Source organism: Lagopus muta, chromosome 2 (genome assembly GCF_023343835.1).
Source record: "Lagopus muta isolate bLagMut1 chromosome 2, bLagMut1 primary, whole genome shotgun sequence".
In the NCBI taxonomy this organism is placed as follows: domain Eukaryota; kingdom Metazoa; phylum Chordata; class Aves; order Galliformes; family Phasianidae; genus Lagopus; species Lagopus muta.
The window spans coordinates 29,600,402-29,628,306 of record NC_064434.1 but is presented as its reverse complement, the minus strand read 5'-3'; positions in this window follow the sequence as shown (position 1 = coordinate 29,628,306).

Here is a 27,905-nt window from a genome sequence, read left to right as displayed (position 1 = left end):
CAAAAGAAGAACTGCAAGATTGTAAACATCACTTTTGCATGTGGTTTGTTACACAGTCCTAGAACCGCTGTGCTTTGCAGTGTAATGTGTGGGATTTTTTCATTAAACTTTAGTACATTTGATTATAACTTTGGAATGGAAATAGTGTCCAAGCTAACCCAGGCATATTTGTTCTCCCCAGATTATCACATGTACACATTCTGAACTCACACACGTATACACAGCAATTTGGTGCAAACAGCTTTAAAATACAGAAATGAAGCTTGGTGCATTTTAATTGAACTGGAATTGCCATTAAATCCTCAAAGAAGAGTTTAAATCCTCAACAGCAAATTTAACTACCTTTTAACACACATGTACACACACACACACAAAAAAAAAAAAAAAAAAAAACAGTTCTAAGAAACTGTTAGGAAGGAAAAAAAGAAAAAAAAACTTATACCAGACACTAAGCTGATCTTCTACAGAGCGTGAACTTTAAATTTGGATTTTGCGTTCATGGGAGACAGAACACTAGCTTCCTTCTGAAACTGCAGTTTCAGTCTGTCTGGTTAATTATTAACTGCTGATTCTTCTGTAAATGCCATCTCAAAACCAATATTTTCTAGCTTCTGACAATGAAAGGAGTTATTTTTATGTCTGACCACAGTCTGGATAGAAAGTCTGTCAGTTTATCAGGTATATTACAGTAGCAAAATGCTAATGAATATTAGATTGGATTTTATCTGCCAATGAGAGAGAAGGATTTTTTCAGAAAGAAACTATGGTGATCCAATCCAAATGTCACTAATATGACATGACGCTATGAGTCAAGATGGTTACACTGAACAAGGTTTTGTATATATATAACTGGAACAACAGATAACTTGAAAGTGACAGAAAGATGTAACAAAGATAAGAGGAATGTCTAAAAAAAAATATCTCTAACTACCATGACATAGAAAGACATACCACTTACACAGCAAATTTGCAGGAATTAAGTAGAAACAGGAAACAAGTGTGCTCAAAACAAAAGAAAGAATAGTATGTCATATAAAGCTGGGAAGTAGAAATCAGTAAGTCTCTGAAATGTTTTCTTCCTTAATTGTCGTCTCTATGCTATTACTCTGCATTTTTGTATTTTTTTTATAAAGAATTTCAGAATTCAGTATTCTAATGGATTACCTGCATAGCAAAATTATATGCATATTCTCCAAATCCTAATGTGCTCCTGCACAAGGTGAATGAGAAATTTAACCACTTACAATTAAACAGGGTTTTTATGCAACTATCCCCTCAGGAATTCATTACAAATTACAGTGGAATTTCATCACTTCTGGGGCAGCAGATGGACAGACACCTCCTGCACACTTTCTCCTGTCTCTGAGAAGAACCCAAAAGTACTGCCATTGGTGCCATCTGAAGGTGCCTAGAACCACTGGAAACCTAGTCTCCACTTAACCTAGGCTTTAGCTGGCCCCAGTTTACTCCTAAAGCAGACCCAGAACATAATTTTACCAATTTATTTGTTAAGTGATAGAACGTAACAGTCCTCCTCCAAAGATAAAGGAGTAAAAGCTGGTGCTGAAACCAAGCACAAGTGCCATAACGTACACAAGACAGTGGCCAAACCTTGACTTATGTGCTGTGCTGTTTTATATGTGACACCTACTTCACAGTGAAAAACGGAATGCCTGACAGTTTCTTCTTGTGGTAACACTATGTTTTCTTGTTGCTAATGCTATCAAGCTCCACTTCTTTGAAAGTGTTCCCAACTTCCATTTTACTAAAATGAGACAAATCTTGAACAGTGTTTAAACAAAGCATATATCAAAAAAAACAAGCCCGGCATTACTGAAATTTTTTTTGCTGTGTTCAGTCCAGTTATGTGTCATGACATCAGCTGCAAACCTAAAACAGGATTATCAGTCTGTGACTAATGCCAAACTAGACGAGATTTGTGATCTGTTGAGTTTACAGATAGGTAACAGCATTGAACCAACAATATAGAAATGTCTAATGTGACTGCAGGTCACACAGCTCCTACCCTGAACTTTCTTCAGACGCTTTATTCAGTATTTTCCAACTACTAACAAAGGGATTGCCTTAGCTTTCATATTTTTAAGTTTTTAATTCATTCCAGTCAGACTCTGCTCAAACAGAAGAACAGTCAGCAATCCATTCATTGCAGTTTCATGATCACATCCCCTGAGCTCCAGCACAAATACTTTCCATTTCCATGAGTAACAAAGGAGATGACACTGGAGACTGAATAGTGGTCCTGCAGTCTTTCTAACAGCAAAGTCTCCTGCATAAGAACAAATGTTCATCCACAGTATAGTTAAAATATACTTCTTTTGGCTCACTCATGAAGACTGACAGGTAGATTTGAGAACTAGGCCTCAACTGTAGAGGCCTATCTTTTATGTGTTGAGGAATGGAACAGCATTACTCCCAGACAATTTAGTTGACAATCTTGATAAAATCTAGGTGGGTTTCCTAATGCATCTGAAAGCATTTATGTGCCTTCCAAAGCTTTTATGCAACCGTACTGGAAAACTCTTAGCCTTCCCTACCATACCATTATTCCATAATAATGTATTCCAAATAAAAATTATTCCATAATTCTCTTCTTACTTGTCTTCTCTGGAGCTTTGTCAACAGACAAAGTTGAGAATGTAGAACTCAGAAAGAAATTTTTAGACACGTTTGAAAAAGCTGTTTCAGTCACTGAAGGATAAAGAATATGTGCCTTTCCATGCAAGGAGAAAAAAGAAATAAACCTCTCTCACCCATTCCTATTAACCATAGGTCTGACTGATAAATGAGAGTTCAAATGCTATCCGCAGCAAACCATGAGTTTGCAAAAGTAAAAAAGTGGCTCTGATATACAAGCAACTGGAGAAAATAAGAATGGTATAGAATGGTAAAGAAGATACCAAATTATTAAAGGACTATTTAGGTAAGAGTATTCTATGAACTTCACTGAAATTGGTTGTTTTTTTTTCTAAATAGGGAACTGTTTTTCTTTGTTACATCTACAGGGATTTAAATGCATAATATTTGAAGTTTTTCTCACACTCTCAGTTCCTGTACCACAATGGAACTTGGCTTCAGATTCAAATACCTAAGTTCAGATGTCTGCATATAAGCATTCATATGTGAGCCAGCTGTATAAGCTTTCCACAGACAACAGCTGGTCAACTTAGTCACTGGAGCTTATAGAGGTCCTCATGATGCCCCAGAATAAATGTCAAGGGCATTATTAATTTAAATAAATTAAGGAACTTACTGCCTTTTGTATATTGTCAGGGAAAGCATCCTGCTTCACTTTAATCTGCCATGCCACAAGGACCCAGGTCTTCCATAGACAAGTTGCCCTGTGGGTATGCTGTGTGGATGTCTCTTATACCAACTATAAAGCACCTCAAACAATGGTAGATATCCTATATTTAGGCAGTCAAATTCAAGTCTTAGCATCTAGTCACCAAACTCCATTGATTTTATAACAGAAACTCCCAGTACGCATAAAGGCACTCATATTCACATACTGAAAGTGTATGAATCTCAGACAGCCTCAGACCTCCTACCCTGAGAGACTGATCTGTCTCTTCCATACCATTTACCAATCTTTTGATAAAATCATTTACCTTTTCTTGCCATATGTTAATAATGGAAGTCAGTAAATTACTGAACACAATCCCAGTAGAATGAAAGCACCAGTACCATAAAAGTGATTTTAGATATTCAATATTCAGGAGAAACCACTAATTTTTGTTAGAAAATGTGATAGTTATTTTGTAATGAGCATGTTTTAATTCTACCAAAAATATGCTATTTCAGAATATTGAGTAAGAGCACTTAGGAAATGTCAGACTATAATTAAAAATGTTCTATTCATGGGAACAGATGATTAATATGTCCCTGTGGGCAAACTATGCTTCTGATAGATAAAATTCTGTAACAATTCTACCAGTAATCATATTAAGAATGCTCTTAACTAGAATCTGTAAAAACCAAGTGTTTCAATCATAAGGAAATTGATATAGAAGAGATTAAAGTGGCTTTTCCACTTCATTAAGACTCAAACGAACACACACATTACTGCCAGAAATAAACGTGAAAAACATGAGATTTCTAAGCCTGTGCAAGACTAATTACAGAATCTAATTCAGGGGGGAAAAAAGTGTTAGCTGAATTATAAGTTCTTGGAAGTTCATTCACTTATGTAACTTTGTGGGGATCAGCAAGCAATTCCCACTGGAACTGATATAATGGAACAGTAATCACTGGATCTCCTGCTTGTCCAAAACCTGCACTAAAGGCCTTGAAAGCCCAGCTTTATTACATCAAAGCTGTTAGTCCAAGCACTTAGCCAACATTTTCTCTGCCAATTCCATTACCAAGTTGGTCACTCATATCACTATCCAAAAAAAGAAAATCTGGATAACCCTGTCTCAGCACAAGTTTTCACAAATGATAAAGTGGTCTTCTGTGCACTTTGCCACGCGTGCATGTGTAAGCCATTCTTTCCTATCTATCTAAGTTAAACAGTGTATCTACTCCTAAAGACAAAAGAATCACTGTGGCAAATAAAATAAGCTTTAAGCTCTTGACACAACTCATTCCCTCTTTTTCTCATGTGTCTCACACCAGATGTATTTTGCAACAATCAAAATGCTGAGTTTTATTCTGAGGTCACATATGAGACCTGTGGAAGTCTTGCTTTTCCTACAGCTCAGCAGAATACTCACATTCATTTAAAAAAAATCTGTACCATTTCAAGGTGTTATCTCAAGGCCTTTTAATAAATGGTTCCCTTCTTTACAGAAAAGGAAAGCTTACAACAATGCTGAGAAGTTGAAATGGGTGATATTGTTACCACTAGTGAGAACAGTACAAGAATCCAGTCTAGGACGAGGAAATGAATGGTGAGAGATCAGTGAGAAAGTTGGACTGGTGCTATTTCAAAGCCATCAGCTTGCAGTTTACCTGGAGTATAGGTAGGGCTCCAGAAGGCTGGTAAAGGGCAAATCAATGGCCTGCCTTTAACAGATGGAGGAAATGGGAGTCACACAGTTAGAAGTTAGTCAGCCTAACCTCAGTTCAGTATAAATTTTTTAAAAAGTTACTTGAAAACATTTCAAAAACAGCAAGAAGGTGAGTCACCATCAACAGCATTCTGACAGATCTGTCTAATTTCTTCCTACAAAAGGAATTTGAGCCTTATAGATAGAGGAAATGTTCTGTATTTTAACATACATACACTTTCTGGGAATGTTCTACATCACATTTTCATATATACTTAGTAGTAAATATATAATGCACAAACTGTAAATAAGCACTCCAGCTACTGTGCAAAATCTGCACCTAGGCAATACTAATCTATGCTTAGACCCATTCTGTTGCACAAAACATGTCCACATTAATTTATTTCCCCTTCACAACTTTACTTCCTTTATTTAATTTAGTTAATTTACATAATTTACTTAATTTACTTCCCCTTTATGGCCACATCTATGGTGCTCATTTTTTCTCCTAAGCAATGCCAGGTCCATGGCAACCTTGTCCATGCTCAGATTTCTAAAGTGTTAGATGCCTTGGGACAAAACCACAACTACGACTGTTTTAATAAACAGCACAAATGATACGGTCATGATCCTAGGATCATTCATAGGCATTCTTAATTTTCTGATGTAAATATGTTTAGAGACAAGTAATTGTTGATTAACTGCCCAACTGGAAACTGGGGGCTTATGATCTCCATGCCACTGAAACTCCTAATGGTGTTGGAGTGGGGAAGATTTGGGGAGGAACAAGAAACTTGGAATCAAAGTTGGTGTGGGTAGAATGGTATGGTTCATCTTTACAAAGTGAAGAACTGACTTTAGAAAATATTATGCAACTCACTAAGAACACTTGTATGTACTTGCCTAGGCCCATTCAGCTGCACAGAAGATGTCAGGAAGTTTTAACAGAAAAGAAATGGAAGGTTAAAATGACCCACAAATTATGCAAGTTTCTTTTCAGTGTTATCCACTCAGCAACTGCAAAAGACAGGGTCAGCCTCGTGGCTGTATCTCTTAAGTTCACATCATTTCAGGTGGGGTGCTGCTCCAGGGCCCTAGGGCAATGTGACCCAATGCAACATGGGGTTACACAGCCACGTTGACTAAAGATCTCAGACTAGATATTTCTCAGCTGGTAGAAGCACCCTATCTCATATCTTCCCTTGATACAGTTAGTTTTTCAAGCCAGTTAATGTAATATTTTTGAATTTCAGCAAAAGTTTAGATACTATATCTCACAGTATCCTTCTGGAAAAAATATCCAGCATACAGCTAAAGAAAATACAATGTGATGGATGAACAATTGGCTGCCAGGTCAGGTTTAAGGGGTTAGTGGGGTTACATCATGCTGGCAGCTGGTCTGTAGCAGGATTCCTCAGCACTCCATTTGAGTGCTTGTTCTCTTCAATGTTTTCATCAATGATTCAGATGCAAGACTCAAGTTTGCATCTAAGCCTAGACTTGGAGGAACTATTGAATGCCAGGAGGGTGGAGAGACCCTGCAGAGAATCTTGAGACACTAAAGGGCTGGGCAATCACCAACTGTGTACAGTTTAACAGAAGGAAGTGCCAGATTCTGCACCTGCAATTGAGTAACCCTGCCTCTGTGTACAGAATGGAGGATGAGAGGCTGGAGAGCTGCCCTGAAGAAAAAGATCTTGCTGATGGCAAGTTGAATCTGAGTCAGCAGTGTGCCGTGCCCAGAAATACACTGGCATGCACCAGGCTCAACAGCACTGTCACTGCATGAGGAAAGGGGTTGTTTCAGCCTCTCCTCAAGCACTGTGCACAGGTTTGGCATCACAATATAAGAAGGCCATCAAACTGCCAGAGAATGTCCAAATGGAGACAACAAAGGTGGTGAAGGGTCCAGAGGACAAGATGGTTAAGGTTCTTGGGTTTGATCAACCCAGAGAAAGGGAGGCTGAGGGAAGACAGGTGGCCTACAGCTTCTCACAATGGGAGTGGAGAGACGTCAGTGAGCTCTCCTCTCTGGTGACACTGATGGGACCCAAGGGAGTGGCATGGAGCTGCATGAGGGGAGAACAGATTCCCTGGGGCAGTGGGCATGGCCTCATGGCCTCAAACTGCCAGAGTTCAAGGAGAGTTTGGATAGTGCTCTCAGACATAGGGTCTGAATTTTGGGTGGTCCTGTGTTGAGCCAGGAGCTGGACTCAGTGATGTTTCTGGGTTGTTTCTAACACAGAATATAGTATAATTCTATGATTTACTTCCTTATTGCCTACTCTTGATCCTTTTAAACCTTTGAAGACCATCAGACAGTATCTCATGCTGCTTTCCCAAGCCATCCTCACTGTGCAGCAGCTTCCAGTGGGCCCAGATGGCTCTAAGAAATGAATGCATATCAAAGAAAGAGATGGAAACTGAAGCATAAGTAACTACAAACTATATCTGTTTTATTTTCCAGGAGAAGTGCTTTTTGGCAAAAGCATCCTTAACTCCTGGCTTGCCACAGAATTACACATTTTAGGTACTGCACTATATTTCTCATTATTTAACAGATCTGTTATTAGCAACTACAAATAGCAACTCAACAAACAATGCAGTTTTGTTGATTGGTTTGAGTAGATAGTTGTGTTCTTCAAGCTCCTGTCCTAATATAATTTAGCCTCCCTCAATTCTGTTCACCAGTCATTCATACTGCATAGCAAGCCACCAGTTCCCATATAAAGCAAGGTGAAGTAACAAAGACATTCATGCAGATATTGTCCTAAAACAATGTTGAACTATGGGTCATGCCTGTCTCTTTCTATGAGCCATAAAGCACCCCATGCTTCACAGTTTAGCCATAGTCTTAGTGATTATCCCTTTTGTATGTAGTGAATAGACATAGATTCACTAAATTAGTCAGAATTATAATTCTGGTAGTCTGATTCCCATATCACTGAAGATTGTAAGACAGTTGTAAGCGCGCCTACATTCACTTACATACTCTTCAGCTCATTAAATATTCAATACTTCTGTGTACTATATGTTTCTGTGGAAGATAACAATAAGCCAGAATCCTACCCATCTTAAATTTAATCATAACACTGAGTTTTGTGCAGTAGAGAATTCCAGAACCTTCCATGGCATTCTTTTGTAACCATTCCAATTTAGGAAAGTCTCAACAATATTTCAACAAGGTCTATCTTGCTTGGGATGTATCAGTTGAGTTGCATGAGGCTTCATATCAATCCACATTGTAGTTCTGAATGTAATTAAGAAGATGCCTTTGTTTTAGCAGTTAGCTTAGAAACAGCAGAAAATATGAAAATAATTTTATATTCTGAAGTTACTAAAATCATGCTACTATGCCATTAGCAGCAAACACTACATTAAAAATGGAGAATCCTGTAACAGGAGTAACAACTGAAAGAAACAGCCACTTAAACTTTAAAGACACCCATTCTACTAGACACAACTAATGCAAAAATATTAGTTGAAAAACTGCACTCATATTCTGTTACCAGTCAAGTCCAGATATACAACTCCTCTTCTTGTAAAGTGGAGGAAGGAATGGAAAACATCTTCAGTGATCAACACAGACTGTAGAACTACATTTTAAAACTATTCTGTATTAAAATTTCTTCTGTTGTACAGAACTTAATGTTTTCTGTTTCTTCATAAGATGGCTCTATTTTACAGGCTGTATTTTATTATGTTGGCCCATGAAGTCAGAGGATCTTGGTGGTATGACAGAACAGGTGGAACCTTCCCAACAGTATTCCTTACATGCTGTTGCTACGCGACAAATGGCAGGAGAAGGGCAGTCTAACAAAATGGCATCTGACATGGAAGTCAGCAGAGGTATGTCACTGAATTCCTCCATATACAAAAAATCATGTAGCCATTGACATTCATTGACGCCTGCTGAAAGTTTATGGAGACCAAACAGTGGATGTGAGCACAGTGAGGCAGTGAGTGGTGCATTTGAGACAGCGAAAGCAACAGAGACTCACCTCCATTGGAGCAGATTGTTATGGCCATATTATGCAGGCTCTTCCTCATCACTATGGAAAATGCATACTTAATAACAGTAGCTGTGTTGAAAAATAGTACGTTTTAGCTGAGAGTTTGCTCTGTCAAATAGTGTAGTCCTCTTTTACCTATTTCCATTCTTGGTAATGGAAATAAATGGTAATAAATAGGAGGCATTATTTTCAAAGCAACCTACATATGTCGAATAAGAAACGTATGTTTTTCTTTGTTTCATAAAAATATTTTTCATATGACTAATATTTCATTTTCATATGTTCCATAAAATATTAAATAAACATACAACTTATACATTTTTCTGTGGTCATTCAGAAAAAGTAATAGAATACTTTACAGATATCAGGGAGACACCTGCTGAGAATGTTTTCTTCTCAAAAATAGAAAGAAAATAGAAAAGATTGAGACAGCATAGGAATAAGTATTTCTCCAACTTTCTGATATAAAAGTCTTATCCAATGCATCAGATTCTTTTATAGGAATTGAGAAATATGCTGGATAGGAATCCACTGATTCAGCAATTAATTATTTGTTTCCATAGATGGAGCACACAGACCAAAGAGTCTGACCCACGCACATTTTTTTTTAATGAAAGGTTAGGAACATTTCTAGCTGGATTCATAATTTCACTTTTCGTTCCTAGAATGAAGGGATAAACTTGCCATGGCCCTTTTACTGCAATGACAGGACAGTCTGTTCTACATAACATAAAGGGGGGCCTTCAGGCACTGGGAAAAGAAAATACCACAGTGGTAAATTTGCCACAATACAACTGCAAAAAAAATAAAATAAAGGCCAAGTTCAGGTCAGTCCCAGAGACAGTTTAATGTAGGCTTGGCTGTGTCATCAACCTCTTGGGCAACAGGAGAATGTATTTGGTTCACAGGTTGCCCTCAGACTACCTTTTTGCCTGTAAGATCAAAATTCCTCAGAAGCAGTTGGTGGATTCAAAAGCAATACTTTTTTTCCTACTTCATTACTGCCCTCTTTTTCCTTCACATCCCCCATACAGTGAACTAAATTTGGCAAACCCTCAGGATGTGTGTGAATACAATGTTTGACATTAAATGACCATCCTTGATGATGTCTACACTGCTCCCAGTAGATAATAAAACTTCAATAGCATTTAGTTGAGAATCACACAGCAACATAAATGGGGAATTCAGTCCAAATTAGGTCTGCTGTCTCCCACTCCAATTGGTGATGAACAAGAACTCTGAGAAATCATGAGTAGACAAACAGTACATGAACATACTCTGAATTTAAGGAATAGTGGTGCTGATTCAACTTTCAACGATCCTAGGCCTTCTGGTTAGTCAAACTGTGACGCTGAAGAAATAACTCTAAATCACAACTTTCAAGCAAATATTTTGAAAAACAAGACATTACCAATAAGAAGACATCCATTTTGAATCTGATTTAAAAATAACCAGCCTCCCATAGAGAGTTTTCATAGATACAAAATCATTATCTGTGTAACTTGCAAGTATTTTTCTATAAACACCATTCACTGAAAATATATATTCAGGCATCAAAAAGGTAGCTTCCTTTGTTATACACTGTTAAAGCACATAACCTAAAGCATACATGTAAGTATTTATTCTTTACAAATATGTTTATTTCACCAAAAGAGTCAACATATTGAACATCATACTCATCTTAGAGAAACAGCGCTACATGAAAGTGTAGATTCTGAAATAAAATGTGACTGAATTCTCTGGCCTTGAACACTAGGCAGAATTAACTGGATCATTTAATCAATATAATAATCATGTTTAAGCATTTCAGGAGAGCATAAAAGTGTGGAACAGTTCTCCACCAGTTATCATTTCAGAAAACTTAGCCATATGGTTACATCTACAGGATCCTGGTGTGAAGAGAAGCCTTGGAAACATGAGGGCAGATCTGACACAAGCATTTTTACCATTATTTCAAGATAAGTTTTAGCTCCTTCAATTTCTGTTACAGCTGAGATACTGCAGAAATCCAGAGCATTTGATCATACTCTTCATTCTAGTTTCTAAAGCATGACATTTTCTTTGCCAGTATCTTAGGTAGATTCTGATTTTGCTGTACAGCACAGGCAACCTGGAGCTGGCTTAGCTATAAAAATGAAAAAGAATTTAGGAAGGCACACACACACACAGACACACACACAGACACACACACACACAAAAAAAAAAAAAAAAAAAAAAAAAAAGGAATTCAGTATAAAACATATAAAACACTCATTCAGGCTTCCTCTGTGGTCAAAGGCTACCTACTAGTAGGCTCAAGGAGGGTTAATATGAAGTATTCTCTGGAAGGGCTCCTGTCTCACAAGCAACGATGAAGAGAGTCTGAACAACTAATTTTCAGTGGATATTTTTAGATGGCTGGAAATAGTGAGATGAATCCCACCTCCTGGGTTGATCATTTCTGGCACAGAAGAGCTCCCAATGAGTCTGTCCTTGTTCACCGAATCTATGCAGGAAAGACCTAAGAGAGATGTATGATGGGACCCATCTCACTGCTGAGAGCTGTAAAACTGGAAGAACAATTAAGTAATACATTCCCTTCTGCCAATTATCTATACTAAAGCTGAAACACAACTCAAGAGCATCACCAAGTGACTAAAATTTACTTTAAACATAACTGCATCACATATTCTAAGATTTCCCTGTCTGTATTTTTAGACATTCCCACCCTTTCTCACTCTTTTTGATGTTTTGTATTCACACCAGTAGCAAATATGCTCAAAAGAAGTTTAATTCCTCTGGCAACATTCACAATACATATTTAAAACAGAAAGAACACTGGAAGAGTTTCTCAGTACATCACAAAGCTCTAATACTAATAACAGTAAATATTACTAATAATCTCTTGGTGCTGAAATGCATTGCAGCACTGTATGCAGAACTAAAGCAGGTATCAGTTTCTCATGTGGTTGGCTGGGAAAGTGGAAAAAAAAATCAAGGAGAAACTCCCAAATTCGAAGGAAACTCTCAGAGTATTACTCTCTCACCTCTAACTAATTCTTCTTTGCTGTAACATTAGCTGGGCTGCTTTCAACAAGTAAAGAAAACTTCAGCAAATTGACAGAACATTTAATGGAAAATCTGTGAAAAGCTGTCTCATGCATGTGGGCAGTTCAGTTTCCTCTCCATTAATGCTGCCTGAGGGAATCAGCTAGCTGCTGACTATGTTTTGACCTCATCCGATTCTCATGAAGTCATTCTGTGAGAGCCTAAAACTTTAACTACGCTGTTCTTAATGGAAATTGCTTGTGTTTTATGTTTGTTTATGAATAATTGCACAAAAGAATCACAACCTACAAAATAAGTTCATTAACAGCAAGAAAATTAAATTTAAATTTTACAAAACTGCACATCTCACTATCTCAGATGGTCCAAATTATTTTTCAATTCTTATATAATAAGATTCACTTAAAAATGTATGTCCCTGACAAGAAAAAAAAAAAAAAAAAAAAAAAAAAAAAACAAAAAAACAGTACAAAGAAGTAAACAAAAGCAGAGCAAGTTTGTTGGCTTCACATCGTTCTATTTTTGTATGATGCTCATAATCTCATCCTTTCTTTATCTGTTAATAGCCTTTGTGAAACATAAAAGTTTTGCACTAGATAACATCCTTGCTACAAAATATTTTATCATAGCTACTTATCAACTGCTGTCCATCCTCAGATAATCAAACCTGAAGGTTGAATAAACAATGTTACATGCAGGTGTGAGCAGAGAAACCAGCCACACCCAGCACAAGTGAAGAGAACTGTTTAGATTGACAAGTGAGCTGCTCAGTTCTCTGGGCAAATAAATGTAGAAATATCCTGATGTCAAAGCTTGATCAACTGTTTAGTCTTGAGCGCTGGAAGGCATATTTCATAACCATCTCACATAGAACCATAGAATCCTTAGAATTCAAGGGACCCATTCAAACTCATCTAGTCCAATTCCCCTCAAGTGAACAGGGACATCCACAGCTACATCTCATTGCTCAGAGACCCTTCCAGCCCAACCTTGAACGTCTCCAGGGATGGGGCTTTCACCACCTCTCTGGGCAACCTGTTCCAGTGCTTCACCACCATCACTGTAAAAGATTTTTTCCTTGCATCCAAACAAAAACTCCCCTCTTCACATTTGAAACCACGTTTGTGCTCTTGTCCTGTCACAACAGACCCCGCTGAAGAGTCTCTCCCCTTCTTTCTTATAGGCACCCTTCAAATACTGAAAGGCTACTCAGTAGAGATGTTCCGTCCCTTGCCTCATTTTTGCAGCCCTTCTCTGGACATGCTCCAACAGGTCCCTGTCTCTCCTGTACTGAGGACTCCTCCTTAACATATCTGTAACCATGATGCAAAAATCCCATTGTCTTTGTATTGTAACTGTCTTGTAAATTTTAATGATAAATCTCAACTCAGATGCTACAATTCTCTTAGCTTGTATTGAAGGATATTTAAACTGACTTACAACTTAAATCTGCCATGTGCTCCAAGCACACCCACAGAATTACTGTGGCTCAGCTGACATGCAGTAACTTGTCAAACTCCTCCAATTTTGTTGTTGTCTTGAACCCTGGAGCTGCTTTGCTCTGATCTACCTAGTCAGGCTTGTGAGGAGCTGGCAGACATATTCTCACAAAGAAGGACATTACTCATCCCACATGCTAAAAATGGGGGAGTGGGGGTAAGCAACATTTTCACTGCCCTTCCATGTTCCAGAGAGCGTACTGAGAAAATCTTCTACGTAGGAAACACAACTGACGAACACTATGAAATCACTTGGTATACTTCTTGCTTCTGATTTAATTAACCCAGCTGGACTTCACTATCCAAACAGGAAAAATGTTGGCCTAAATATGTTGGAAAGTGAGAAACGAATAAACAACAGTGAGAAATCGGCAAAGTGCAAGCAGACATTGTCCAAACTCCCCTGCACTATCCCAGCAACCCTGACTTGCAGCAATTTGCCCTAAGGCTGCCAATAATGATGAATTTTGGCAATCCTCAGTTATTTTTATATGGGCAATGCAATCCCATTCATTTCTTCTTATGACCTTCTTAGATTGGGTGTCACAATCTCCCATTCTTAAAATTCTCAGGAGGAATGTTGTTTCCTGGAGCATTGCTTGTAGAATAGAACCTTGCTCAGCAATGCCCTGGCAATGGAAAATTCATTCTCACACTCTTTAATGGCCCGGACAATTATCAAATGATAATGTTTTCTTATTGGATATGATTAATAAGGGCAATCAGTAATATGGATGCTACACATTTTGTTTCAGGCAGTATTGTGGATCTGAATGTTAACTTAAATTCACACCTTGAAGAGGAATCACAGTCTGCCAAACACTGCTTAGGGAAAGAGCAAAGTTTGTAAAATCTCTCTGCTTTGTCTTACATATCTCTCTTATCTTTAGACACAAAAGCCTGACTTCAACAAAAGGTTACTGCTAGGTAGTCCTTTTCATGTTTCTTTCCAAGTATCTAAAGACAGATTGTCTAGGCAGATAACTGACTTCATTCTTGAACATCCATCCAGCTACTTCTACCTCTTTTCCTTAGTAAATGGATACCAATATTTTTTGTAATTAATATCTTAGCAGGGTGTTGCAGCTTTTGCATAAGATGTTCCTCTTCATCCCCCCCACCTCTCCTTTCTGCCTTTGCAGTTCACAGTATCATGTCCTGCATACAGGTATATGAAACTGCTCTAGGCTCGAACAGAAGCTATTTGCAGCATTAGTCTGTTGAGAACCTCTGGAAGTAACCTGTTCTGTACTTCCCAGCCCCAGAGCCAAGCCTAAAAGAAAATTACTTAGAAATATGTATTTGACCAAACCATTTTTAGTCAAGAGAAGAATTCAAAGTACTTGTGTTGAGAAAGTCTGCCCCCAGATGATTTCACGCACAGTCTAACCTTGTAGGCTAACTCTAAAAGGAAATGTGGATTTGCAGTGCATTCTACAAATAGTGAAGCCAAAAGCACTGTTATTTTTCCAAGTAGTGGAGGGATCTGGACCATTCTGTGAGAGTAGTTTCTGTTGACCCTCTATGCTAAGGCTCCTGCAAGAGTGGAAGTGCACAGAGAAGGAGCAAGGTTGGGTTTCCTCCCCTGTTGTTTTAACTGTTTGATTATTATGTTCCCAAAGACCTGAGAGAAATGATTGTCACCAACAGCCAGTTTAGAGGCCCTGGACCAGATGCAAAACAAAGAAGCCCCACCTGAGAGATCTCAGCTCGTATGAACTGGAGCAGTTACAGGGAAAATGCAACCAATGGTTTGAAGATAAGTGTTAGGTTAGAACAAATTCAACAACAGTTTTCCAGTGAGCCTATTAAAATATAAGTATGTTCCAACTCAGGAATGACTACAGAGGACCAAAGGTGTTGTATCATATCTTCCAGCATACATCATACGCTAAGTCTCAATGGGCAGATTTATTCAATTTTCTTTGATCTCTGGTGTCTGGAACACACTACACCTGTGAGACAGACCCCATGTGGAAAGCACGGCTTGCAAATGAAAGCCAAATGTGGCTGGAAATAGTGTTTGCAATTCAGAGCATGTATTTCTTTAGTGCTTTCTCCTAGACTTTTGCTTCTGATTTCTATAGGCTCCCTGTGAGTGAATTACATATGTATGTATTCTTAGGTCTCATTACTGACAATTTTCTTGGCACTGAACTTCAGACAATAGCAAGAGACTGAATTTACTAGCTACCTATTTACACCTCCCTGCTATGCCAGCCACTTGTCTTGGCATTAAAAAAGAAGGCTAATTTGTACAACTGAATCACAATGACCTGTTGGGGGAATACAAGTTTTCAATATTTGTAATCAAATAAGTTCTGCTCGTTACCAGCATAAGCACAATGACCTTCAAAGTTGTCTCCTGGTTTCTCCAGAGACCATTACTGTGAAGCATGGCTTGAAGCCCGCTGCCTCACAGAAACAGGAGGCTATTTAATATGAAAAACTACATTTCTCATTTTTCAATCAGGTTTCTTGTGAGTTTTATGACTGACAGGTCTGTTCTTTTTCTTTCTTATTTTGGCCAGTGTGCAAACACAAATCTGATATACGCAATTACTTGTGCGAAGTCAAAGGTAAAAATCTGTTTCCTCATAATCCACACACACGCACAAAAAAAGAAAGAGCTATGCCAGCCCAGGAAATTCATCTGCAAGTATTGAGCACATATTAATTGTAAAATAATTAATAAAAAAAAAACCTCAGATATTTTATGATATTTTTAAAACAGAATTTCTTCTGTGCACAGTGAAGTCTCAGCTGAGCATGAAGAAAGACTTGAACCTAGATATCCAAGCAGATGTTCTAATTCAGATCTTATCCTGCTACTGCTGTGTGCTATTCAGAAAAGCCAGCTTGCTATATACAAAACCCTGAAAATCTGAACTGCCCTTGTTGCTATTTTCACATGCATCAGTGGAAGGGAGTCTTGAAACTTTGAAAATCCAGGTTCTTATTCAGAAGGAGAAATATGTGAGCAGTCCTCCTAGAATTTTTGTTTTGCATTTGGAGAAGTGCAATTCTGACCTGGGGGCTAAATAATTACTGCCATTGCATTCATTGCTTGAGGTAAATCTCACGTATTTTTCCTGGAAGACAAGCAGTACTGAGGCAGGCACAAACAATACTGGTGCAGACACAAGCAGCAGTATATACCGTAACAGTTTACCACCCAGACCACAGCATTTAGAAATTCATGGCCACGTTTTCTCATGATATAAATGCCAGAAATTCCACAGAAGTCAATTTAGGAATGAAAGTCAGTGCAAGCAATTTACAGTATCACAGCATTAGCAACAGATGTGGTGGGAAGAATATCTTTTCCTGTAGGCAGTTATCTTCAGTGACTTCTTTGGCATTTGATTGCAACACCTGCACTGCAAAAAGAATGACTGCTGAGAGCAAGATAATCACAGATTCTTTCTTGGATGTCATATCTCACAAAATACACCCCATTTGTATTTATATGTGGTTTTTGAGTCAGAAGGATGTTTACTTCAACTGCATGAAATATTGCAGAAAGACATTTTTTGCTGTGCAAACCTGCATCAACTAAGGTGCTTTCTGCTCTTTCCAGAAAATCAGTACAACTATGAACTGAAGGGGGGGGGGGGAGGGGCAGGGAAGGGGATCATTAAGTTCTTGTTATATACTATTCAGACATTGTTTAAAAGTTTTTAAGTATCAGCTGAACCAAAGGTCAGTCGGGGGTTAGATGTGGTAGTGGAAAAATATCCGGTTGGCATAGTCCATGGAATGTGTTGCAATCACTTTGAAAAACTTTGGAAATCTAAAGTTGAGGAATTTTATAGAAATTAAGAAGTTACTGGCAACATTTTTAGCAGAAGACAGCTCAGTGGAAATATTCTCATCCTGAAAAAACTCCTGATGATTTTTCTGGTTGTTTCTGATGTATGGCAATAGACTGACATCTAGTGGATGTGGTCCTCTCAGGACTACTAGGTCTGAACAGGACTAGAAAGAAATTGTCTAATCTGATTTTTTTTATTTTTCATGGAAAATTACATTTTTTACTAGAAAAAAAAAAGGGGGGGGGGGATTTTTCTTGTTTTTTTTCTTTTTTCTTCATAGGAAACCACAATTCTTTCACTGCTTGCCTTTTGAAGAGATTTCCCCCAACCATTCAATATTGTTCAACATTGTTGGCTGAAACCTAATCTGCACTTTTTCTTCTTTTTCTGAAAAAAAACACTGAAAATCTCCAACATTCCCAGTTTCTACCTCAGTGAGAGATCTGTTGCTTCTCCTTTGTGTAAATTGTCCTTGCTGCTCTGACAGACAGGAAAATAGACTGTGGACGACTCACCACTCTACAGGTTGACCACACCTCCAGGCAGTTTTGATTAATAACCCTTAGTCTTGGACCAAGGTCACAATTGCCACCCTGGGTGCTGGAGGTGGAGTGATTTACCCCCAGTGAGAGGCCCATGCAGGGCTATGAAGCCCAAGAAAAACATGTGGAAATTAAAATCTCTGAAGCTTTCCATCTTCCCAGGTGTTGGGTTTCTCTGCGAGTGATGACTTTATCCCCTTTTATAATCAAAGCCATCTTTTCCCTTTGTCCTTTGTTCTGCCCTCCTGACACTCCCACAGTTACTAATCCAAGGAATAATCCAGTAGCCCAGACAGCAGGATGCAGGGATAGGGAGCATCAGCCACCCTTGCAGATGTATCAGAATGCCTCTGTGAATTATGAACGTTAACGCTTGATCGTCACCTACTGGATACTGTATTTTATCTTGATAGGCTGAACTGGTGAGATATCTCAGGGCTTGGCAGAAGAACGGACAGAATGTTCCTTCCTGAATGGCTGACAAGGTAACAAGTCCATCTGCATACCAGAGAAACACCACCAGCAAACATATCCAGCTGTGGTGGCTCCTGACTGGGTTGCAAGCAATGCAGTATTCAATTGCTTTTGCTTCATCGGAATCCCTGCTTGAAGAAAATAATACACTTAGTGCTGATATAAGTTCCATGGACTCAGCTGTTTGCCAAGTGTGAGCTTTCTTAAGATAGGACACTAAAATATTGGTAAGATGTTGTCCTAGGTTTCTTTCATTCTTCAGCTTTATTCAGCTAATAATTGTATTAAGCAAACTGATCTGACTGTAAGCCTGCACTGTTTAAGAGCTGAGACAGAAAAGTCACATCTATAAGACCTCCCACCCCCTGATTTAGAAGAGAGAAGGACAAGATCTGTCTTAGAAAAGAAAAAACTCCTAAGAATTAAACTTTAATAAATATGGTAGTTCAACTGCTGCAGAATGAACCTGGAAGAAATATACACATTGCCAAGCAAATCTGATTTGAGTACACATGCACAGAAATTGTTCTGGTTTGCAAGCCTTCTTGTCTCCTGTTTCTGCTTTCTGTACTACAACTATTTTTCCAGGCTTGTTTTGATGGATTTTTTATAGTGTTATTTCATTCCTGGACCTAAAAGAAATATGAACGAGAAGCAAATTTCCAGCACTGTTGCAGCTGAGAATTTCACCTTGATGGTGAAAAGCTGCTAGATCCAAACTTGGACTGAGAGAAGTAGGAGGTCTAGCAGGTGCTCAGCCACAGTATTTGTAAACTTTCTTCTCTTCAACCCTATAAAGAAACAGAGTTTGTTCTGTTTCAATTCATAAACAAATGTGATAATACTGGAGCACTGCCATTTTTTCATTACTCACTGGTAGTAAAGATTCAAGGTAGATGATTATATTCCTTAGAATTGGTTAATAATGTTAATAGCAGTAGCCATAACAGTTGGGATACCTTTTAAATAAATACAGGAGGACCGAAAGTCCCAATGAGAAGCCTCAGGATGGCTCGCTGTATCCAGGTATGGAGGCAGTGCAGAGGCCCAGCAGACCGGTAGAGCTGGCACACTGCCCTCCCCAGGGTCACCACAAGTCCCTCCAGCACTCACACTGTCCTGGCATTTCCCCCAGCCTTAGGAGATTGCATTCAAAGGCAGATTGTCTTTGCAGCTTGGATACAGTCCCTGCAGCAGTGGAATATCCTGATTATTTTTGCAGACTCAGAGCAGTGCTATTTTGCCATATCGGCAGGCCTGATTTCATGCTGTCTGAAAGGTAGTGCATAGGTTAAATGAGGCTACTGTGCACTGTTTGCCTTTCTCATCAAAGAAACAGCAAGCATTTGTGATCTTGTGCCCCCTGAAAGCTTAGTGGCCCTTTCTGTGGTGATAAATTCCTCAACATCAGCCTCATCAGGTTCTAACAGAAACAGAAAAAAAACAATAATGACCAAAACCTGCCAAAGGCTGTCTTGTGCAATTCCTCCCTGAATCCCCAAGGAAGCAAGATGGGAAACCAAGTTTTTTGCACTGTTTCTTCCATAACTGTACAATGCTACAAATAGAATTGAAGATATTTAGAAGCAAAAAATTATTATTAAAAAAAAAAAAAATTGAGGTTTTGTGTTACTAGATTTTTTGTTGTTTTTGTTTGCTTTTTGGTTTTTTTTTTGTTTTTTTTTTTTCCTTCACTGCACGCTTTAAGGACAGAGATGTTCCTTTCCCAGCTTTATTTCTTTATGTTCAGGTACATGGAGTATCCCCAACTCTACAGCCTCCAAACTGCATCAATGAGGGCAAATGGGATGTCATGAGGGCAATATCTGACAGGCCATTATTGCTGTCTCCACTGAGCCAGAGCTGTCAGGTGCATTACATTGCATTTAGGACACGATAGAGATGGCTCAGGACAGAGGATATGGGCTGCTGGTGTCCAGCAATCAGAAGAGTTGCACTTTCTGCTCATTTCCTGGCAGGTGTGTGCCTATCTTTCACTGTTTGATTTTGTAACTGGGGTGTCTGGTCAGCATCCCAGGTGCCAGATGAAGACGAGCAGCCTTTTTTATGCTTACCACATGGCTGGAGGATTGTGCCCATTTCTGCTGAATATGAACTTTGCAACTATCCCTTGAACTTGTGTCAGCTGGAGATTAGATGACTGCTGCCACAGAGCAGTGTTTGAGACTTGAGTCTGCAGGTACCCAGCTCAGCCTCCCACTTCTGACAAAGCATTTCCTTCCATGAATACATCAAATGTGGACTCTCCGTGAATTTGCTCTGGCAACAGTCTGACTACCCAACTCAATTTTTAGAGCCAGTCATAGAAAGCCCCTCTTTCCTAAGAGATGCCCTCTTTTCCCTGAGGAAGCCTGACAGGGCAACGTGCTATGGCTGAGCCCTGCTGTGCTAAGAGTAGAGGCAGAGCAGGAAATTCTCTATTAGTGTTCAGTGTCTTGAAAATTATTTTCCCCCAGAGCCACAAGCAGTCAACTGTCTCTGAGAGAGAATTGTGTTCCTCTTCTGTGAGGAGGTGGGTGGGAGGGCAGACAGACAGAAGCACTGCAGATGGCAGAGGGGTGAACTCATTTCCTTCCTCCTCCTCTCCCTGTGTTTTGGGGCTAAGCTCAGGGAAATGCAAAACAATCCACTTAACGTGCTCCTAAAATCTGCCACAGGTGCCAGAGTACAGGAAGGGCTGTCTTTTATGAGCAGCTACATAAAGAAAAAACTCAAGCATGAAAGAAAAGGAGAAGTGGATTCTCAAGACTTTTGGAAACAAATATTGTCTATTCTGGCTGCTACTGCAATTAGTAAGAAAACCTTTCCATAATGCTTTATGCCCAGGTAAGAATTTGCAGCTTTCATTTGTTCCAGTAGAATTTCTGGAATTAAACATTCCAGAGATATTTTTGCCAAGGAACAACACAACTTGTCCTCAGTTTGAACAGTCATTCCTACATTGACTTCAAGATCAGCACAAGATGGGGAAATATAAACTGTATTTGTTAGGGAATATGAATGGTAGGGGTCAGTTATTTAAGCACTATGTTGGTTTAGCTATGAGACTAAAGAAACACAACGGCTAACGTGAAAATTGTAAGAACAGATAAAAAAAATACATCAGGCACTGAAAGCAATAGAAGTAATGATCAGCTAAAATTCCTCTTAGCTCTGTTTTCTCTAATTTCTGGGATGCTCTGTGATTCTTTGATCAAGCACACAAAAAAAACTTTTAATTATGGCTGTGACAAATATGGGCATAATTGATAAAACAGAACTGTAACATTTGAGCTGCTTGTATAGCAACTGGCTAGAAAGATGCAGGGAATATATGTGCGTAAGGGAAATATGTGATGTGCTGGGTGGTCTTTGCTCATCCTCCAAAAATGCCTTGTGTTCCTAATTTGTCGACTATCTCTATCAATTATCATATTTATTTGAAACAGTTTTAAAAGCATGAAGCATTATGTCAATGGAAAAAGCTACTAGATGTTCTCTGGAATCTTTCCATTCATGTCTCATCTGTAAAAATTACATCAGACTGAGGAAAAGGAAAATGAGTCAAACAGAAAGGCATGCACAACAGGTGAAGATCAAACAGGGTAGCACACTTCTGATGTGCGCTTCTCAGTTGCAGAACACAGTGAGTGTTCCCTGAAGGTCTGTCCTCACTCATCTCGGACCACAGAGGGGAATGGCACTGCTGAAGGGCCCTTGTGGTAAACATCCTTCCTTTTATTTCCATATGGCTTCTCTCCACTCACCTTCACTGTTTACATCTTCAACAGCATGGCAACAAATGAGACAATTCAGGCAGGATCACTGAATCACTCTACTTGGAGCTGGAGCTCACTTATTACACCATTGATTGCTCTAGAGTTAAGGTGCAACTGATAGAGTCTCCATGTTACACGTGTCTCTGTCTCTGAGCTAGTCACTGCAATCAGCAGTGCCCCAAATGCAGCTGGGCATTCCTACAGTGATGACATTGAGCTGAAGTGACAGGACAAAGTGGCACCTTAGGAGAAGACTCACTTGTAAAGCATAAGAAAATGAATGGGTGCAAGAGATTTGTTTAGAGAAAGCTAAGAATCCAAGACCCATTTAAAAAGCCAGTGAAACAGCACAGGTTGGTGTTGACCTCATTTTGGAAGCATCCCTTCTGACTGCTTTACGCAACCTACCAACAAATTGGTGTGCCTGTCTAGAAGCATAAATGACACTTATAGACTGGATAGCAGAGCTGTGTGGATGCAGATGACCTTCTCAACAGAGACCAAATGAATAGGGAGAGGGCAAATAAAGTCGGCTCCCCAGACTGTCCTTGGAGGATGCTAATTAGTTATCAGAAGGGATCATCTGATGCTGCTGCATGGGTTAATTCAGGCCTCAGGCCAATAACCTGGAGATCCTCTTTTGGGGCACTGAGTGCAACAGGAGCTGCAGTGGTTGAGACCTAGAAACTCACAGTAAGGTCAACTCTGGGACTTCAGCTTCTCTGGAAGACAGCAGTTGTGAAGGATTTCACCCCTTTTTTTTTTTTTCCAGAGATTAATTGTTCTGGTTATTTCTTCCTCAAAAAATGCACTAATGCTTTTAATCTTCATGGGGTCTCCAAGCTGATTGGTGTTAAATAAAAAGTAAAAAAAAAAAAAACAAACCACTGCATAGCTGACAGGCATTTAAATAAATGAAACTATAGAACAGTGTGTACTGAGAAACAGAGATATTCAGAAGACTTTTCAAGTTGACAGTTGAGCAACTTAGCAAAGTATGCTGGTGACAGTACTGTAATCATTTGGTCCTGTTCATAAGAAAAAAATATAAGGAAAAAAAGTTTAAAAATATTATTTCACCTGGATAAGGAAAAGAGACAAGGATTTATACTGTTCATATTTTCCAAAACCTTTAAATCTGATTATAATACATTGAGCTCAGTTGCTGTTGATAAAAGAGAAGGAAAGAAGAGAATTATTTCAGATGTCTACTGCACAATGCTAAAGTTTGCATTGCCTTTAGCACAGTTGGCAAAAATTGAGGAAGACAAAAGCTATGTCTGAATCTAGTGAAAGTAAGGGAAAATGGTCAGCAAAGCACTGGTTACCCATGATAAACTGTTCAGAGCCCATTACATTTCCAGACCATTGAGATGAGCTACAGGAAAGGTAGGGGAAAAAAAAAAAAAAAAAAAGAAGAAGCATGAAATAAAGATATGATTTCCAATTATGTCTTACAATGAGTAGAAAATCCACACAATGGAATTGAATGGAAAGAGAGAAACGAAGAAGAGAATATGAACCACTGGTGGTACGCCAAAATATTAGTCATCTCTTGAGTCTACCCTGAAAGGTTAGTGATATTTTTAACACATTCCTATAAGGAAAAGAATAATTTCCTAGCAGAGGTAATTTCTAGATGGTCATAAACTCTCTCAAGGGAAGCAGAAGTCCCAGCACTGAAGTCAACAAAAGCTCAACAGAGGAAGAGGAATAGGAAATCTGCACAGAAGTTCTATGGGCAACCCCAAGAGGGAGTTGCTGCAGGATGGGAGGAGATATGGAGAAGCCTGGCCAAAAACACCTGCTCAGTAGGCAAAGATCCGACTGAGAAAATGTCTACAAGGAAAGGAAGTAGAAAACAGATATATGCTCCCTAGAGACTACTTCAGGTTAGATTGCAGTGGTGACTTCACTGTGGTGACAAACAGAGAAGGCTGTCAAAGGGCATTTTCTTCAGAGAGCTTCAAGTTGCATTGGAACATGACCAATTTACGGAAGAAAACATCACTGCTGCTGCAAACTGAAAACACTGTTTTTTTTTTTAATTTTAATTTGCTGAAAGACTGTGTGTTTTATTGTTCCAGAATTGTAAATCACAGCACATTGCCCAGAAGACAAAGGAAAGCTATGGGTCATGAGCTAGATGGCAGGCCTTAATGCCTTTGAAAGGAAATGAGCCTGTGAACAGAACTCATCAGTCTGAGCATGCATTATGCCAACAACTCATCCAGACACTTCCAAAGTCACAAGTTTTTGAGTGCTCCAATATACTCTGACATGCCTGGGAGTTAAGGCTTCCCAGCATCTCTGGATGAATCTCTGAGTACCACAACAATTTCATCTATTGGCATCTGGAGAACACATCTCAGTGAACAGCAAAGGCAGGAGGTCTGATACTTGGCTCACTGGGACCAGTTAATATGTTAAACAAGTTTTATTGCTAGGCATTATTTAAAATTGGAAAAAAATTAATAGGCTCAGTCATTCAATATCCTATAAGTAAACACAATGTTTTTCAAGAAAAGGGGGAGAATGCTTCAGAAGAGTTCAGGAGGGGAGAAAGAAATGGGATAATGCTAGTCTATAAACTCAGTTTATCTGTTCCACAGAATGATTCATTGCTATAATCAATAGGCATGGAAACTCTTGAAATTAAGTAAGTAGGCATGATTCATTGCAAGATTTGAAGCTAAGTTTTTTCTAGTACCTTTGATTTTCTATTGCTGTCTGCCTTCTCAATAATTAGCCTTCTCTCAGTCTATTTCTCAGTCTATAGACAGTTGAAGGGAGGGACTGTTTTACAAGACAGCATGCATAGCACCAAGCACATTTTCAATACATCATAAGTATATTCATATTGGAGGAATTTGTGTGGGAATCTTCTTTACACAAAGAAATATGGTTTGGAGCTCTATTTCTTTAAATTAATCCTTAGGGTCTTTCCTGAAACTTGATCTATATGATTCCTAGCAAGGATGGAAATATTTTGTTATGCAGGGATAGGCAACAAACTTGAACTAGGAAATTTAATTTAACATACCTCATTCATACTCTCGGAAAAGCTGACTGTGACTTTACATGGTGTTGATACAACAAAGGGATTGAAACCAGTGTCTAATATACATTTCCTTGGTAATCTGATGAACAAGAGGCAGCCAGAGTTGCTTATTGACAGAACTGTTTTCATGTGCTAAAATTAAAGATGTTTTTAACTGTTTTATGAGTTTGGGGCCATGATTGGGACTAGAACTGATAAACACATAGCAGGACAAAAACAGCTGTTTCTCCTTGGGAGGTTTTAGGCTTGCCTTTTTTTTCAGTATTGCTTCAGAAGATCTTCAGAATCTCAATATTACCTCTCACCAGAATCCAAAGCTTTGTTTGAAATTTAATGCCACCTCTTTCAGTCTTCTTATGACTTTGATGCAGTCTTTCACTTGATTTCTTTGAGGTTTTTGAGCATAACAAAAGATTTTGATTACAATAGGGTATGACTTCTGGATTAATGGTTTTCACTCAGATCAGAAATGTAAAAGGAATTGTTGCAGAAGATTTTTTTAATTCTCAGTTGGAATTTCTGGTCTAAAGAAAATCAGCCTATAAGAGGGTGTGAATAGGCCAAAATTTAGGTATTCATTTGAAGTTCCAGGTTTCTTGTGATGTGGGTCGTAAAACTCAGCCTGACATGTAACGGATGTGTTCAAGACTCCATTATGCTAATCAATTTATAATATTCTTATTCCACATCAAGTGCAATAGGCACAAACTTAATTGGACTCTTCTAAACAATGCCATGACAAAAACACCAAGTATCCAATATTATCAAAAGCATTCAAAGAAATGCAAATGCCCCTACCTCCTATCTAGCCTCTGTAATGTCAAAGACTAAATCATCCTTGGGCTTAAGGTAACTTCATTAAATGAGGTCAGGAAGATCATTTCAGGAAAATGACCACAACTCAGTGAATTTGGAATTTGTGAATCAAATCTGAATGTCAGCTTACTGAAATGTTCAAGCATCTACTAGGTGAGTTAGACTTAGCACTTTTTCTACGGTTTCAGTAATTTTTATGGTATTTTCCGTAACTTCATAGTGAATTACAGTTTCTAAGGATGAAATTCTTGCCATAAATAGATTATTACAGTGCAAAGATATGTAATCATAGAATTGTAGAATCACAGGATCATTAAGGCTGGAAAAGACTTCTAAGGTCATCTAGTCCAGCCATCCACCTACTACCAATCTTGCCTATTAAACCATATCCCTTAGTACAACATCTTCATGTTTCTTGAACACCTCCAGGGATGATGACCTCATCATCATGGATGATGAGTGCCTGACCACCCTTTCAGAGAAGAAGTTCTTCCTAATATCCAATCTGAACCTCCCCGGGTGCAACTTGAGGCCATTACCTCCTATTGCTAGTTACCTGGGAAAAGAGGCTGACCCCTGTAACCTCAGCACAACCTCCTTTTAAGTAGTTGTAGAGGGCAGTAAGATCTCCCTTGAGCCTCCTCTTCTCCAGACTGAACAATCCTACTTCCCTCTGACACTTCTCATAGAACTTGTGATCCAGTCCCCTCACCAGCTTTGTTATCCTTTCTTGCTTATTTTCCCATTGTTTAAAAATTCAATCTTTGCAAACAAATGTTCAGCTTCCTTTAGACCACTGAGTTTGTGATAAAACATGAAATGCTCTTAAATAACACCAAAAATTTATCATAAATAGTATTTGCCAGTTCCAGATATTTGTACACATCATATACCAGGTACAGAGAAGTACACAGAGTCCTCTAAAGTACAGTATTTTTCCCACCCATACAGGAATGTGTGCTACTCTTTGCTCAGACCAAAATATTTCCCAATAAATGGGCTTACAAGGATTTTCCCAATCCTTAAATGCTTTGTTTCCTAAGTCCTTGCAATGGGGTCAATCTCTTGGAGGTGTAAAACTGTTGGCTTTATTACAGTACTCAGCAGCATGCACATCTAAGTTGCAGGAGCTCTCTAGAGCTAACTCTGAATCAAGATGCTTTATCATCTCTCCAAGCTCAAAAAGTCAAGTTTTAAAACATGGGAGAAATTGTACAGTGTTGCTTTTCCAAATTTCAGGAGAGAAACTCGGAAACTTTAATGCTCTTCAGGTCTGAAACAAATTTTCCAAAATTACTAGGCCTGGAATCCTCTCTCTCTTCTCCACCCCATCGTTCTCCTGGGCTTCCACTGTTTCTGAATACCTTCTGCATGGCAAGGCAGTGCCAGAATATAGTGGTCAGCCATTCTATTTATGAACACGATATTTGCTGAACAGAACACAGAGCCAGAAATTTCGGGGTGCTTTTAATTTCTCTCATTTCCCTTTTTCTTGTTTGTTTTTTTTTTCCACTCATCAGTTATGCACTGAAGAGAGGTGGAACAGCAGCCTTCCAGAAAGGAGCAGAGCTAATCATGGGAGTGTCACGTCTATTTAATTAAGTTTTTCTTTTAAAAGGCAAGACAATCACATCTGCAGGACTCTGACATTCAATTACATTAAAAACCTACTATTTTCCACAGAGAAAATTGAATGCAATGATGAAACTTCTCTTATGGGTAACATTTCTTTTTTAACTCACATTAATGATATTTCCAGAGTAAGTATTTTGTTACATGGAGAAGTAATAAAAACAAACGAAGACTTTTTCTTTTTAAAATTTATAACCAAGTGGCGATCTGTCATCTCAAA